Source organism: Rhinichthys klamathensis, unplaced genomic scaffold, assembly GCF_029890125.1.
Source record: "Rhinichthys klamathensis goyatoka isolate OS25496 unplaced genomic scaffold, OSU_Roscu_1.1 h1tg000652l_1, whole genome shotgun sequence".
Taxonomy (NCBI): domain Eukaryota; kingdom Metazoa; phylum Chordata; class Actinopteri; order Cypriniformes; family Leuciscidae; genus Rhinichthys; species Rhinichthys klamathensis.
The window spans coordinates 43,372-60,000 of NW_026607096.1; the positions used below are offsets into that span (position 1 = coordinate 43,372).

Here is a 16,629-nt window from a genome sequence, read left to right on the forward strand (position 1 = left end):
TTACAACAGAGGAAATTCAAGATGGAAATCAACAACACAACAGCAAATGACCTTCTATGACACAGCGCAAATCAAAGCTTATTCCACTGCTTATTTCAGAGAGAGAGAGAGAGAGAGAGAGAGATAGTCCCGCTCTCTCTCTCTAACAGGCTTGGAGTAAGCGGCCGTCATCCCGGCTAAATCTCTCTCTCAGGCGAGTGTCATGCTAATTATTCCTGACACGTGGGATTTGCCTTCTGTGCCGCTCATGCTCTCCTCCCTCAGAGGCAACGTAAGCAGGTTACGTACACACAGTTTATATAGCGCTAGAATTACTACATAATAAAGCAGCTCATTTATTTTTGTGCATTTTACAATCCTTCATCAAAATAGCTGAGATCTACTAAACGCTTTTATAGTCCAGAAAGAACAACTTGGCTGGAGATTAGCGGGAGTTACACACTTCAGCCTCGATCTGAGGAAAAGACAAAGACACCACAATAACAGTTTCTACGAAATACGGGTTTCAGGCATATATATAACTTTTTATGCTTTTCCCAACAAACAAAGCTAAAATTACACTACAGTTAAGCTGTGTCTGTGTCCACTTCAGTCTTTCAGGAACTGTGAGTAGAAGTAGAGAAACAAACCACATGTGTGAAAATAAAAGCCTCTGATTGTGGAATGAGGGAACAATTATATCTGAACTTATTTTATTATATTGATGTTCTCTTTATAAGAATACCTATTTTAGTTGCATTTTTCTTATTTAAAATCATCACTTCTTTACATGAATTAAATAATGCCAAGTTGATTTAGTAAAAAGGAGGCTGGCCAAGATTAAACACACTGTAATATCAGTCATTTCTCTTATTCAGATTCAGAATCATCCACAGAAGGAGAGGATCAGTGAGTATTTGTGCTCAAATAAAGACCAGGTAATGCAAAATGATCATTACACCAGGATTATGACATGAATGTAATGCAGCATAATTTAAGATCAAGGATGTAAAGTTTGTCCAGTAACAGCTGAACTCTACAAACGTATTTATACTGAATACAAATGAACACTTCACAAGATCTAAATGCAGATTTGCCAAAGTTTGTGAGGTTTGTGGAATAAAATGTTTATTAGACATTCAAATACCAATCATTTAATTTAGCAAAGTTAGCTAGACGATAGACCATTATATACTGGCTCAACCGAATAAAAATGGACATTGTATTTTCCATTGAAACATTATCAGGCCTGATTGGCTTCAACAGAAGTGTTGGCTTGTATATTGATACCTGTTCGTAAGGAAGTCAAAAAAATGTGATGATACCATAATTTCTGCAAACAATCATTTTAAAGTCCCCCTGTAGTCAATAGACCAATTTTCAGCCGACGTCACAGTTACGTCACGGCGCTAGCTGGTGGCAGAACAAAGGGAAAACTGGAGGCGGCAAATACAAACCAGCACAGATTCGGCTACAAAATAAGGATCTTAAATTATTCTTCTTATTATTAAATGTCATCTTGTTGTGTTGTTGGGTGCAAGAATCAATGAAAAATTAATATGCTTTATCTGCAATTTTTTATTTCTAGAAATATTCACCTCATTAAAATTGCACCGCAATGTCACTCTTTACATTGTCGTCTTCTCGGCGCTGGCTCGGCAGAACTGCGGATCGTACACACAAGTCTTGTACATGACCATTCAGCACATAGTTATAGGCATCTAAAGATTTACATGCCCTCCGTTTCTCTATCAGGTAGGTGTAGAAGTCAGTTCACTCAACCGGAGGTAACGTTAACGTTAATCCTGTCAGATCCTCAATGAGTGTACGGGTCGGCCAATCTGGTTCTGTCCGATTAAAATGAACTTTTGCAAATAACAATCGCGGTCCTGGACAGTGAGTGACCTTGCACATTAAGATAAAATCGGATTTTCTCCAGTCATTGTTAAAAACAAGCTAACAAAACTTGCAGACTTTACGTTAGAGAAGCGGCCAGAGGGATCGTTCTGCCACCACCTAAGCTCCGCCCACATAAAAATGTCACCATGTTTACTAACTGAAAATTGGTCTATAATTGTATCCCTTAAAACTCATCTCTGATCACCAAAATGACATATTTAAATGTTTTTTCCTTGAAAAAATTTATCCATGCCTTAAAATACCGTGAATGTAACTCGACACCCTTGCCTCATTTAGTATTCGCGGTTCTATGATTATGCAAATGAGCCCCGCCTCCACTCACTCACATCAGCTCAGAGATCCACTCGTTGACGATCACATGTTGAACAGGGGTGTTTCCGTAACTCGTGCTTCACTACTATAGTGTGATGCATCGTTGGAGAAATCCACTAGCTAGTCACGACTGTTTCCAGAAAAACTATATAGTTGCAAATTGGTCGTTCAACCGCGTTGCTTAATGATGTCACGCATGTGGTGGACTAATAATTACTTTTAATGAGTCTGTTTGAGACTGAATTAATGCTAGATGTTTTGGTATAAATTACGGATATGGCATCTGAGGGCTATTTCAAATGTTTCTCAATTATTTTGCCTTATCTCCAGATTCAATCATAGGCTCATCAAAAACAGTGCTTTAAATCTCTTGACAAACTAAAAGACATAAATTACATTTGTATGTATTCTAAATCAAAGATATAGATTGTACTGTATGTCAGCTTGCTTATTTTGCTCAAGATCAGGATTTATTAAGTCCACATGTCATGCAAACAAGAAACTCTTCTTCTAACCGCAGAGCTGTCGTTCCAAACACACAACTTTGCAATGCTGTTTGCGAATGTTTGTTGAACTATATTTTCGGGAAACAGACTCGTTGAACTGCTGATAACGACGGAGCTTGAGAACCTTGGTTGGCTAACGATGCTTTCAGGAAACGCACCCCAGATTGGTTTCAAGCCGTGTTTTTGAGACTGTCTTTGGTTCACTGCAGTTTTAAGGAGAAAATACTCAGCAATGCTGTCGACTTATGAATTTACACATGGTTTGACTTAAAGCATATTAAAAACACCACATAGACATATAAACAACATTAAAAGCTGGATTTTCACCACAGGGGGACTTTAAATATTTAGAAGTTTGTGTGTATCAATGTACGTTGAGGTATGCTACGCTTCTTGTAGGCGATTCTGTGAGTTTGTGGCGGTCTGATGGCATAAATATGGTGAATTCAACTATAACAACAACAACAACAAAAATGAATCATTGATGATTGTGGTGAGCAGGACGGCCGAGGGACGTGAGAGAACGTCGCGAGGCCGGTGGTGCGATTGCTAATGAGCAGCACCTGGGAAGCACACCGGTCTCGCATCTCTCACGGAGGAGCGGAAGCATAAAGGAGGAGCGACGGAGTGGATGATCGAGAGAGGAACAGGCCTGCTTTTGTTTGTGTTTTATTTTATTTTATTTTGGTAGCCAGCAGTCGTCCGTGAGGGGCTGCTGGCAGGTAGTTATATTTTATTTTGGGTAGCCAGCAGTTCCGTGAGGGACTGCTGGCAGGTATTGTGTTTATTTCATTTAAATAAAGTTTTAATTTGATTGTCCGCCGGTTCCCGCCTCCTTCTTCCCTGAACATTGCTACAATGATAATACACCAGGTCATGCTAAAACGAAAAAGACTTTAAGGAGGAGTGGGAGACAGAATTCCTCTTCACAAATGTCAAAGATCAAGCTGTACGCCTCATCTGTGGAGCGGTAGCCAAGAGACACAATGTGGAGAGACATTTCAGCACAACCCAGGAGACCTTCAGCGGCCGTTATCCACCGGGTGCATTACTGAGAAAAGACCAATTTAGCAGGAAGCAAAAAAAAAGTCACAAGCTACAACCGAAGCTTCATTTTGAGTTGCTAATTTTTTGACGAAACACACAAAAAAACATTCTGGGATGTCAATGGAGCAATGACTGTGATAGCAAACTCTCTGTTTAAAGATCACAAGAGTGTAAATGAAATAATGTCCGCACTCATGCCATTTGAAAAGCTGGTAACAACTGATGACTACTGGATCTCTCCTTCCTAACTCACATCACTGGGAAACTGTGAACTGTGAACTGCAAGGCAAACGTAAGACATTCAGTGACATGATCAGTGCTGTAAAAGCATTCAAAGCCAAAATCAGCCGTATTTACAGAGGAAGAAATGGCATCACTTTCCATCCATGCAGTCGATGCTTCTGCATCTGATATCTTTGACAGAGCATTACATCAGTACTTTGAACTCTTGAACAGGCTTGGACAAATATCTGAGGACAGATTCAATGACTTTGATAAGCTGGAACCATGCATGTCCTTCACTGCAAATCCTTTCATACAAGTGGACATTTTACACATTTCTGAGAAACTAAGTGATGCATATTTAACCTGGTTTCTAGTGAGCTTGAGATGGAGACTCTCACTCTGCAAACTGACATTAACCTCAAAGCCCATCAGGGGGCAACAGACTTTAGAAAACTTGTTTACCCAGAGAAAAACATTCATATGTGCACAGCAGCCTGTCTTTTTGGTTCAACATTATTTGGTTCAGGCCTTACTGATGGACATTTGGAGGACTGAATTCGAGCTACAGTGTCAGGTTAAACTCAAGTGATTATAGGGCATTTGTGAAGTGCTGAAATACCCTGAAAACTGTTTGAGCTACTGTCTGGTACTTTCACTCTTGAAACCATGGTACTACCAAAGAAACCCATTCTGACGCTGTCCAGTCCAAACTCTGAAACCCTTGAACAAATTTGGGAACATTAATAAAAACCCTCCAGAACTGGCCAGCAGTATTTTATAGATCTGTGGAAGATTTCACAACATTTAGAGTGCCTGATAAACCATTCAAGCGAACACATATAAAGAATATTTACGAGAGAGCTGTCCATCATAAGAACAGCTGTTTGTGGAGTAGAGCGTCAGCATGAAACCGTACACACAGTAGCTTCTGGCAGACGCATGGCATTACTTCACAATGGGAACCGCGGCACAGGTCGTCCCAGGCCGCTCCATCAGTCGCTGGAATGCTGCTGCGAGTGGAATGCGTCCCGGTGCGCGTCCGCATTGTTTCCCTAAACAATCAAAAGATGTTTCCTTTTTTCTGTGGCTTTGCTCCCGGCGGACGCTTTAATGACATAACAACAGCCCATTCTCACGCATCCGTGTCCAAGTTTACCACTTCCCCAGCTTTGTTGTGCTCAGCAGGAGGAATCCAGTTAGGCACAACACAGAAAAGTTACTAAAGCAAAAACAAGGCAGAGATTTTCTCATGAGAAGAACAGCATGATGATGATGATCTGAACCGCAGGAGTGAAGCGACTCTCAACAAACCTGAAGGTGACGACTGTAAAATGATGATGATGTTTCAGTGGAGGTTTTATAGTTCATAACTGAACACATAAGTGATTTAATGTTAATATACTGTACCAACCCACTGGCAAATACAATCTGCTTTGCCACGTGATGAATTAAACTTAATCAAAACTAGCACGTCTATGAATAATGACCATTAGAGCGACAAACAACTAATAATGGAAAAGACATTAAATAAACATTGAAAGTAACAGAAATCACACCAATGTCCATAACTGATGAGAAAAGAATAAGGAAAATATTAAATATTAAATAAAACTGAATGTGTTTTGTGGGAATGTACTGAGTCAAACTCACTGCCTCTCCTGTTTCCCCAAACCAGTTCAGCACAAACTCCACCCAGCAGCCGATTCTGAAGATTTCATTGGTCCATCACAGTGCTGACTGCCTACACCAAACACTGATCTCCAACTCCACCCTTCACCTTAACCAATGAAACTTGGGGTTTGAGGAAAAAAGTTACACATCCACTTCCCTAGATTCTGACCTCTGCCTGGACTCCATTTCCCACAATCCTCTGCCCGGACTCATCATTGCAATCAGCTGGTTGTCATTAGCCAACGGTTGTCATTAGCAAGTCTTGTTGGCTTCTGCTTCAATTCTGAGTGTTCCTGTATGTTGTTTCTAATTCTAAATGTCGTAATTCTAATGTAAAAATAAACTTAGTTTTACAATGATTTTACAATTTTTACTATGTATAGTAGGATCACTTACAGTTAACAGGTTTTTACTGTAGCATTTATACAGCCTTTTTTGTAAAAAATTAAGCTAGTTTTCTTAGAATTTCACCATACATTAAAGAGAATACTTTTTATTTTTATTCAAATTAAAGCTGCAGTCCGTAGCTTTTTTGAGAAAATGCATAACCAGCCAGTGTTCAAAACTATCTGCTTGCCTTAGCTTGATTCAAAGCGGTAAGCTTGTAGTAATGACTTTTAATCAGAGATGGCGACAAAGATGTAAAACTGCGGACTGCAGCTTTAAAGATTATTACATGGTTCTCTAGTCTAGAATATTTGATTATGACTCAAGGCACTGAGCGTTATTTTGTATAATGACCACTAGTTTAATCTCTCGTATCCCTCCGCACTCCCTTTCTTCTCACATTATACAATCACTTCAACTTCATCTCAATTTATTTATTCAGTAGCCATATAACAAACTGGATGATGTAAAGTCATTATCATTAAATAAACAAGCCCCCGATACGAATTTCTCAAACTTTCTCTGTAAGGTGCGATACTTGACACATAAACAGAATGCAATGGAAACAGAAACGCCAGCCTCTCACTGATCTATTCCATACAAATGCTCATATCACAGCATGATCTCACTGCCGAGTCCTTGGGAAACTTCTCACAGTTGACAGCTGATGTTGGAAAGATAATGAACGATTCTGAACTAGCTTCAAAGCCATCAGTGTCCAAATCAGAGCGGATTCCTGCTACTGATGAAAATTACCCAACAGCACCAAAGCAAACCCTCAGAAACAGACCCAACCTGTTACCATGGTGATCTCAAGATCATTTTCATAAACTAGCAATCTGAAAGGAAAACCACATCAAGTCTAAACACCATCATCAAGTCTGCTACTTCAAGAAATGATCATGCTTCCAGCTACACATAATTACTGTACAGTTTTCATCAAGAGGTATTGTGAGATCAGAAAATGGGCATCCTTCATTCATGTGCAGTCCTGGCCATCAGACAATAATCCAACTAACTGACTTTATTACAGTTTTAATGTTTTAATTAGGTTTACATGTTGTCTTAATCATTTTAGTCCATTTTATTCCTCTTATCTGTTTTATGTGTGTTTGTCTTTAAACGATTACAGGTCTGCCTGTCATGTGAGTGATCACATGACAGGAAACAGGAAATAGACAGCATAAAGGAGGCAGCATGGCATGCAAACATGGTTGTTGCTCACACTACGACCAAAGGCTGATCACCAGCAAACTGGATGTGGGGTTACCTTTGTGGACTTTCCTTTCCAGCACAATTTGGATTATCACATCCGTGGACTTTATATACATCACTGGACATTTCTCACATTCCTTGTGAATATTGTAAATACACTTTATTTATTCATCTTATTTCTGTTGTCTGTCTCATCATTCTTAAACACTCTCATCCTCACACAGTTTGATCTGACCCCAATTTTATTAATGTATATCGTATCGTTCATTTACACAACGGTGTTTTGGATGCCTGAAAACACAAACTTTTGTAAACGAGTTTCAAAGTGCAAGTTTTTGAAAACGGTCTTCATGTAAACAACAGAAACGCGAAACTCTGAAGACGATGACGTCATGCACGTGTTCAGTCTATAGTGTTTCATCGCCATCTACTGGCCTGGCAGCAGAATACAGGGTTTTTAGTCGTTTTCGCGGATCCGTGTGAATGTGTACACTGTACACTGAAAACTCAAAGGAAAATAAAGATAAATCAATGCATCATGAATCAATAAATTATTCTGGATTGATTCCAATTTTTCCCGAATGCATCGCGATTCTCTCTTGAATCGATTCTAAGCTTAGTTTTAAACAGCAGATGTCGTGCTCTAGAAACAGCCGTAATCTGCTGGCTTACAATGCTTTATTCACACCACTTGAATCTTCCATTAAATAACAATTCATAAAGTCCGAAAAGGTTGTGGGCAGTGGGCTGTTTACATTAATCTCTTGTCATAAAAGCATTCTGAGGTGCAAGTACAACAGCCAAGTGTTGTTCTTCATGAGCATTTGAGCGTGCAGTTAAAAACTAGCCTAGGGCACAATCTGCTGTTAAAAACTAGCCTATAGTACAATCTGCTGTTAAAAACTAGCCTATAGTACAATCTGCTGTTAAAAACTAGCCTAGGGCACAATCTGCTGTTAAAAACTAAGCTCAGAATCGATTCGAGAGAAAAGCTTGATGCATTCAGAAAAAATGGAATCGATCCATGAATCACGATGCATCGATTTATTGTCCATGTTCAAAATCTTAGTGTGAGGCCCTTTAGACCTTCAGTGTGACAGAGAATGTTATGTGTTATTCATATAAGTATTGTTTTTTGACCGGCATCCAGAAAGCACTGCAAGAAGAGAGGGGGGAGAAGCAGAGACTGAGAAGCCCTTGGCATATTCTCATAGTGTTCTTAAAGACAGTGGTAAAGGCACTTGATGTGTGTTACTGCTGTGAACTGTTCTGAGCTGAGGATCTGTCAGACAGCAGGGTTATAGTGTATGGAGAGTCAGACAGCAGGGGTAGTGTATGAGGAGAAGAATGCTCTCTTTCTTCCTGCGGTCTGAGAAGCTCCAGGATCCCTGCGGTTCAGCCAAAGGTTAGAGGCTCGACCGTCTCAGAGCTTCAGCTCGATTCTCTTCTGTGACAGAGAGAGGAACTGGTTTTAAGTATTTTTTTATGATAATACCAATGTATGCATGTGTGTGTTTTATCATGGTGGTTTCTAAACAGACTATTATTGGTATTAACTAAAAACGGATCAGAAAGCAAACTATACTGTAGATATAATGCATCACCATTAGGGGTGTCACGATTCTCCAAATCCTCGATTCGATTTCATTTTCGATTCTAAGGTCACGGTTCGATTCGATTCTCGATTTTTACATTTACTTTTTTTTAAAGCCGAAACCGGCCAATCAGGATGTTCTCTGTCTTACATGCGCTTCATGAGGCACACACGCAAGGTCTCTCGCTCTCTCGCTCTCTGCCGCACGCGCGCTATAAGGTTTGGACTGGAGCACAGTTTTTTCTGTCTCACATGCGCGCTCTTGCTCGCTCACTCTAGATTCCGGGAGATTCTAACTAATTTGCGTGCATCAGGGAGCCGCTATCAATATGCGGGGGACTCCCGGAACTTCCGCGAGACTTTGGATGTCTGCAAACTGTGGCTTTTTTGAAGCGCGAACGTTATCAACATTACTCACTGGAAATCCCAAAAAACTTCCACACCTGCGACTTCAATGAAAGAGAAGGGGTTCACGTTCTGTTGATGGGACTCCTGCATCTGTACTTGCCATACTATCTTTTGAATGGCTGTAGCTAAGTTAGAGGAGGATGACCATAGACTTGCAGCACTTCAACACGCCGTGTTTTTTCCGCTTGGCAAGCCGAACGGACGTGACATGGGGGCGTGGCAGTATCGACGATTGTGAATTAATTTCGATCGATTTCGATTTAAAATCGAAATCGTGACACCCTTAATCACCATCCATGCTGGCACATCAAGCTTGTCATTTTGAGCTGCATGATGTAGTCAGCCGGATCCGGGCCGTATCCAGATCAGATGGAGGACCTGCGCCTAGACACAACCACAACGCATGATGTAGTCAGCCGGATCCGGGCCGTATCCAGATCAGATGGAGGACCTGCGCCTAGACACGACCACAACGCATGATGTAGTCAGCCGGATCCGGGCCGTATCCAGATCAGATGGAGGACCTGCGCCTAGACACGACCACAACGCATGATGTAGTCAGCTGGATCCGGGCCGTATCCAGATCAGATGGTGGACCTGCGTCTAGACACGACCACAACGCACGATGTAGTCAGCCGGATCCGGGCCGTATCCAGATCAGATGGAGGACCTGCGCCTAGACACGACCACAACACATGATGTAGTCAGCCGGATCCGGGCCGTATCCAGATCAGATGGAGGACCTGCGCCTAGACATGACCACAACGCATGATGTAGTCAGCCGGATCTGGGCCGTATCCAGATCAGATGGAGGACCTGCGCCTAGAAACGACCACAACGCATGATGTAGTCAGCTGGATCCGGGCCGTATCCAGATCAGATGGAGGACCTGCGCCTAGAAACGACCACAACGCATGATGTAGTCAGGCGGATCCGGGCCGTATCCAGATCAGATGGAGGACCTGCGCCTAGAAACGACCACAACGCATGATGTAGTCAGCCGGATCCGGGCCGTATCCAGATCAGATGGTGGACCTGCGCCTAGAAACGACCACAACGCATGATGTAGTCAGCCGGATCCGGGCCGTATCCAGATCAGATGGAGGACCTGCGCCTAGAAACGACCACAACGCATGATGTAGTCAGCCGGATCCGGGCCGTATCCAGATCAGATGGTGGACCTGCGCCTAGAAACGACCACAACGCATGATGTAGTCAGCCGGATCCGGGCCGTATCCAGATCAGATGGAGGACCTGCGCCTAGAAACGACCACAACGCATGATGTAGTCAGCCGGATCCGGGCCGTATCCAGATCAGATGGAGGACCTGCGCCTAGAAACGACCACAACGCATGATGTAGTCAGCCGGATCCGGGCCGTATCCAGATCAGATGGTGGACCTGCGCCTAGAAACGACCACAACGCATGATGTAGTCAGCCGGATCCGGGCCGTATCCAGATCAGATGGAGGACCTGCGCCTAGAAACGACCACAACGCATGATGTAGTCAGCCGGATCCGGGCCGTATCCAGATCAGATGGAGGACCTGCACCTAGAAACGACTACAACGCATGATGTAGTCAGCTGGACCTGGGCCGTATCCAGATCAGATGGAGGACCTACATCTAGACACGACCACAACGCACGATGTAGTCAGCCGGATCCGGGCCGTATCCAGATCAGATGGAGGACCTGCGCCTAGAAACGACCACAACGCATGATGTAGTCAGCTGGATCCGGGCCGTATCCAGATCAGATGGAGGACCTGCGCCTAGACACGACCACAACACATGATGTAGTCAGCCAGATCCGGGCCGTATCCAGATCAGATGGAGGACCTGCGCCTAGAAACGACCACAACGCATGATGTAGTCAGGCGGATCCGGGCCGTATCCAGATCAGATGGAGGACCTGCGCCTAGAAACGACCACAACGCATGATGTAGTCAGCCGGATCCGGGCCGTATCCAGATCAGATGGTGGACCTGCGCCTAGAAACGACCACAACGCATGATGTAGTCAGCCGGATCCGGGCCGTATCCAGATCAGATGGAGGACCTGCGCCTAGAAACGACCACAACGCATGATGTAGTCAGCCGGATCCGGGCCGTATCCAGATCAGATGGTGGACCTGCGCCTAGAAACGACCACAACGCATGATGTAGTCAGCCGGATCCGGGCCGTATCCAGATCAGATGGAGGACCTGCGCCTAGAAACGACCACAACGCATGATGTAGTCAGCCGGATCCGGGCCGTATCCAGATCAGATGGAGGACCTGCGCCTAGAAACGACCACAACGCATGATGTAGTCAGCCGGATCCGGGCCGTATCCAGATCAGATGGTGGACCTGCGCCTAGAAACGACCACAACGCATGATGTAGTCAGCCGGATCCGGGCCGTATCCAGATCAGATGGAGGACCTGCGCCTAGAAACGACCACAACGCATGATGTAGTCAGCCGGATCCGGGCCGTATCCAGATCAGATGGTGGACCTGCGCCTAGACACGACCACAACGCATCCCTGAAGTGTCAGCAGAGATTGTGTCATCTAGACTCTACCCTGTGAAGGCCTCATTGACACTCCATACCGATCTTCAACCAGAGGCAACTGGATAAATATTCTGAATGTTCCAGTCCAATCTGACTTCTGACCTGTAATGCTGCCTGAATCATAATCATACACTGTTAGTTCGTTGGCCAGAGGAGAACTGCCCCCCTGACTGAGCCTGATTTCTCCCAAGGGTTTTTCTCCATTCTGCCCTGATGGAGTTTTGATTCCTTTTCACTGTCGCCTTTTTTCACCTTTGTTGCCATTGGCTTAGCTTGCTTAGTTGGGGACATTAAATTTAACATTTAATTTAATATTCAACAATAATATTTATTGATCTGCCTGCATTGACACCATTATATGAGAACTGAACTGAGCTGGACGATGACATCACAGTTTTCTCCGGAGCGGCTAGATCCGTCTAGATCCGTTGACGGCGCTCACACTCTTTTAAACTCGGAATAAACCAGCATATTATCTATCCCGAAATGACACTGATCAATAGAACAAAGCCCAGTTTGAGAACACATTACAGTCACTCCTAAATAGATGAAGAAACCTCACAAACCTACATTACGAACTGCACTCTGCGTATCTGTTTCACCTTCCTGCATTTGAAATACCATTATAAAGATCATGTTAGTTGATTAAGTTATAACAGGTGATGGCGGCCCTATGTTTGTGTGACAGAGTCCGAACCGGTCAGATTCACAGCAAGTCAATGTGTCCACATCTCCACAAAGACAAGAACGTGGCAGGAGAAGAACAGAGGAAACTTTACAGTGACCTACACACTCTCTGCGCTCAGATGAATAATGGATGCTCTCACCATGAACACGAACTAAAGCAGGCCAGAGAAGATCTGCGCTGCCCCAGGGGCTGATGGGAATGGACTGGAGGATTTCTGCCCCACTTTCCGTTTTTAGAGTCGCTCAGATCTGCAGAGCCAGTCCAGAATTACCTCAGATGTGCACAGCTTACATGAGATTTACCCGAGCACACCTGTGTGTGTGTGTGTGTGTGTGTGTGTGTGTGTGTGTGTGTGTGTGTGTGTGTGTGTGTGTGTGTGTGTGTTTGTGTGTGTGATGCGTCGCTGAGGGGGGGGGGTGTCCTAGCATGATTGACAGGAACAGGAGAAGCTGCAGGAGTTTAAACAAACAAACTCTGGCAGGGCGAACAATAGAAGTCTGTTAGTGACCCTGACAAGTAATGACAGATAATGACGACGAGCTATTACTAGCGTATTATCCTGAGGAATCTGCGCTCCCCTTCCCCAAAGAACAGAATTATCACTCTATATAAACACTTGAAACAGTTCCAGTCCGTAACAATGGGTATTTTTATCTCAAGGTTTCAAGATGTGGTAGACAGATGAATGTTTTACCTAAAAGTTCTTAACTAATAAGAAATCCAACTTCTGTTTCTCGTGGGGAAGAATCAGTGTGTCAAGGAAGATGACTTAGGCTTTCCATCCTCATCTAGTCAAGTTATTCACTCGATCAAACCAAGTTCACTCTCAGTTCATCGACTGGCCACTAGAGACCGGCTGCAGAAGAGACTCCATCCCATAGACAACCATGTTAAAATGCCCAACTTTACAGCAGAAAAAAAGGTGTTTACAGCCTGGTGCAAAAAGTGGTTTTGGTCTATAAAGCTAATTTTGCCCTTCACGAAAACTGTGAGGGGTGTACATTTTTTTAATAACTCATCCGTTTAAATTATATTAAACCTTTAAGTTCTGCATACTTGGGGGCGTGGCCACTTGAGTGACAGGTGGTCTGCTGTCTGTTAGTGCCACGTCACCTCAGCTAATCCGCCTCTTTGCCCACTTTCGTTTATCTGGGAGTGACGCGCTGCCAAGATGGCGACGGCCGGCTCCGCCCACTTTGGGCTTCAAAAATGCTCTTCAGAAAGTTCCCAGATGGCTAACCTTTACGAAATATATACAGACTAAGCATCATACTTTTATGTCTACACTAAAGCTACATAGAAATGTTTTATAATAACCAGCACAGTCATGAAACTCCTGATGGTGCTGATAGATCCCTGTCATGTAGAGATCACATCGTATACACATGGCACAAGCTGATTGGCCCCTGCTGTGTCTGCAGCCAATGAGCTGGCTTGCTCAACACTGTAACCCGGCGGTCACGTCCCTCAGCCTCCCCAGCTCCGCCTGTCTAGATCTGACACTGGGCTTTATGTAGCCGATCTATTCCTGCCATAATCAAATACATTAACATTGTCATTATCTTTTAACACGCTAAAACGATTGAAGCTAATGTGCGCTCAAACTACTGGTATTTTGTTTTGTATTCGATGGGAACGGTCAACTCACAATTACATTTTATAGGTACAAAATCAAGCTTCACAAGTGTTCAGTGAGGACAGAAATATAACTTGATGCTGGAAACTTTACACAATGTGCATAGTTAGGACTAGGAGTTAAAGGAGATGTTATTGACATGTCATAAACATAATTTTTCATAATGGGGAAGAAAGGCGATTTAAGTGATTTTGAACGTGTCATGGTTGTTGGTGTCAGACGATCTGGTCTGAGTGTTTCAGAAACTGCTGATCTACTGGGATTTTCACACCATCATCTCTAGGGTTTACAGAGAATGATCCGAAAAAGAGAAGAGATCAGAAGAGGTCAGAGGAGAATGACCAGACTGGTTCAGCTGATAGAAAGGCAACAGTAACTCAAATAAGCACTCGATACAAGCGAGGCCTACAGAAGAGCATCTCTGAACGCACAACATGCCCAACGACATGTCAGAGAACAGCAAACTAAGGCTACGATTCACACGGCCTCACCAGACCTGGACACCAGAAGACTGGAGAAACTGATGAGTCTGGACTTCTGCTGTGACGTTCAGATGAAGGGTCAGATTATGAAAGCTTTAGCATAAGTTCTGCCAGGAAGACTTAATTACTGCGTCACTTATTACCTTCACATCTATCCAATCACGTCCTTATTCTTATTGCATAAAAGATTGGTACTTATACATGTTTGAGTTCACAGATGCCGACGCGACAACAACCTCCACCCTCCCCAGCACCACCAGGATGGTCCTGTCTAACCCTCCCAGGGGATCGTCTGCGCCTTCGTCTTCCTCTTCAGGCAGGAGATGCAGATCCGCTTCCCTCGCATAACGAACTATGGACGGGGCCTAAGAACTTTATAAATAATTGCTTGCTGGGCTGCCAATAAATGGATGCTTTGTTACATCATTTTCTGGTAGAACTGGTGTATACAACATGAAAACGTGGATCCTCCTGCCTTGTTTCAGCGGTTCAGGCTGGAAGTGGTGTATTGGTGTGGTATATATTTTCTTGCCACACTTTCTAAGTCTCTTAGTGCCATCGAGCATCATTTAATCACCACAGCCGACCTGAGTGTGGATGCTGAGCATGTCCATGCCTTCATGACCATCTTCTGATGGATACTTCCAGCGGGATAACACACACGTCACGTCTCAGACTGGTCTCTTGATCATGATGAGTTCACTAAACCCAACCGTCTCCACAGTCTCCAGATCAGTCCAGGACAGCAGCTTTGAGATGTGGAGGAGCGGGAGCTTCACATCATGGATGAGCAGCAGACAAATCTGCAGAAACTGTGTGATACTATCAAGACAATAAAACAGATATCATAGGGCCCTATATAACATTTTTATGTAAGATGTTTCTGTAAGGCACATGGCACACACTGATTGCACACTAATACCCAGAAGAGTGTGAACAACAGAGATGAGCCCACATACATCTGCACACGTCTGAGGAACAGATGAACCTTCAGAGAGACGAGAACTGCACAATAATCGAGATCTTTCACGGTTTTCAACACACGTCTGAGGAACAGAACGACACATTCACACACACACACACACACACTCACGGATTGACAGCGCTGTCATCATTACTGGACAAACACACTGTGACTCCATAACCACACATCTCATGATGACAGGAGAACGCCTGTGTACACAAGCAGCACAATCTGCTCCGTATCAACCCTAAACCTGAGAGATAGACACAAACAACCTGCCATTGACCAGTATTCCCAGTGAACACACACACACACACACATTACATAAATCCCGGCATTACTCAGCCATCATCACACTGTATTCACTCGCATTACAGCTCGGATGACTCACAACCCTGGAGAATATGAATTAGACACTATTGGCATTTTTAATCGTTATGATATTGGACAACATTAGAGCTCTCTCTCTGGGATACTTGGTTCTGATTGGTCAGTTGTAGCTTTGAGGGGTCATAATGATGCTAAACTGGGCATTTCATCACTGCCCATGGCAACATGTCAATGATTCTTGACAATATGTCGGTTGTATCTTAAAGGGGCACTTGGCAACTATTTCAACTTAATAAAACCGTTTATAAATCATTTGAATGGTTTAATAACCTGTTCTGGAGAGAATGGTGGCTCCCCCGCTCCCCCCAGCGTTCCCAGGCGGAGAACCAACATTAATAATGCATCTACTACTTCACGCCAATAAATCATCAGAAATATTGCGACTTGTGCGCGTCTCAAGCGCCTCTTTACGCTCGTGCTAATGCCTGTTAGGTGTCCGTGGATTTGCCTGTATTTGGTGATGAAAATGGAAACGTCTTTAGACATGGAAAATCGATTTTACAATCGATTCAATGAACACTTACGTCTCAAAAATCGATCAGGATTTTTCCACAAAAGTGACAGCCCTAGTCCCCACTTAAGATAGGTAGATGAGTACACACACACACACACACTCCATCAATCCCAGAATCCCCTGCTGCTCAGCTCCAAT

General features: G+C 43.6%; 1 protein-coding gene across 1 annotated transcript in view; it reads right to left on the bottom strand.

The window, feature by feature from the left end:
• LOC130076448 (LIM and calponin homology domains-containing protein 1-like) overlaps window positions 1-16,629 on the bottom strand; it is a 94,445-nt gene that overhangs the window by 38,748 nt on the left and 39,068 nt on the right. The gene's annotated exons all lie outside the window — the stretch shown is intronic.